Genomic DNA, 1,780 nt, shown 5'->3' on the forward strand with positions numbered 1-1,780 from the left:
ATAAAACTGAGGATCAAAAAGCTCAAGGGATTTCTGGTAAGTGACAGCTCTGGGATTCAAACCCAATTGCAGAGCCCATGGCCTTTTCACTAAACCACACTGTCTGCCTGGCAAATGTAAAAATAGTCATTTAGAAATCCATTAGGAAGAAAGGGAGAGAGAACACATGCACCTATCCTTCATCCTTCAAATGAAAAAAAAAATCACAGCACTTTCAGGAATCAATGCCTTTCATGTGTGAACAAAATGTCTGTCGAGCAATTAGGAAGTCTCTTGTCTTTTGAACATATGGGAAGACTACCTTTTCGTCTCCAGCCATAGGCATTCACAGAGCACATTTTCAAAAGTTGGATTGCTCCAGGCCTTTGTTCCAAGAATCACACACACAGACACACACATACACACACATATATGCCCTTTTACCTTCCCCTCATTTGACCGGCTGTTTCTCAACAGGCCACAGCTCGAGTTTTGGAAATGTAAGTCAGTTGCAAGGAATCCTTGGGCTAAAGGATCTTTCTCATTGATGAATGTAAATGTTATTCAAGTCATTGCTAGTCCACACCCTTAAACATATAATGAATCTCTATAGGGTTGATGTTAAGTCCATAAGTACTAGATACTTCATTTATCCATTCCTTTGTTTATTCAACAAATATTAATGATAACAGTAATATCTATAGTGCCCATTATGTTCCAGGCAGCATTCTATGGAGTTTGCACATATTAACTCATTTTTTACAACAACCTTATGAAACAGGTACTATTATTATTCTCCTTTTAAAGATAAGAAAACTTAGGCACAAGAGAGATTATATAACTTATGTAAGGTCACACAGCTAGGAAATAATAGAGTTAGGATCAAAACACAGACTATCTGGCTTTAGTGTCTGTACTCCTGTCTAACTACTGTTTCTCTAAACTTCTCCAACTATGTGCCAGATGCTGGAATAGTTTGGGTGTTCAGTAAGCTCCAAAATAAATCTTGAGCACCCACTATGTGCTTCACACAGTGCTAATCACTACATTAAGGATAAAAGAAACATTAGACATCATCTTTGTCTTCATAAATCCTAAAGCCTATTAGAGGAGAAAAGACTAACACATATAAAACAACATATAAAGACACGACGTCACTAGAGTATTGGGATTCAGGATAATCCTGATTGCAAATAGTCTGTCCTAACATCTCTATAAACCCTTAAAATGTGCCAGAAATTCAAATATTTTATCATCCAAACCACATCTCCCAAACTACATATCAGCTCTTTCTCCCATACCCAAAATGGCACAGAACTTTGGTGACATGTATATGCTCAAATACGTCAATAACCCTATTTTGACTAATTTTGGGATAAGTTCACAAGGTGCTTCTTGGGTTGACCCAGGTGAGCCTTTCATCAGGAAATATGAAGTGTAGCGTTGCTATTTTGCCTGAATGGCCACAATGGCCACCAGGAAATGTTAAGGGCTTTCTTTTTTTGTGTGTGAAGAAAATTCTCCCTGAGCTAACATCCGTTGCCAACCTTCCTCTATTTTGTATGTGGGTCGCCACCAAAGCATGGCTGAGGAGTGGTGTAAGACCACACCTGGGATCTGAACTCGTGAACCCAGGCTGCCGAAGCGGTGTCCACTGAACTCAACCACTATGCCATGGGGCCGGTCCCTCGAAGGCTTTCTAAAATGATTTTTTTTTCTATTTCCACTTGGCATTCGGTATAACTCACATATGCCAGAGCCTACAATAGCAGAAAGATCATGGCACACCAGGCAAGACCAG

The sequence above is a fragment of the Diceros bicornis genome, chromosome X (genome assembly GCF_020826845.1).
Source record: "Diceros bicornis minor isolate mBicDic1 chromosome X, mDicBic1.mat.cur, whole genome shotgun sequence".
NCBI classification, from domain to species: Eukaryota; Metazoa; Chordata; class Mammalia; order Perissodactyla; family Rhinocerotidae; genus Diceros; species Diceros bicornis.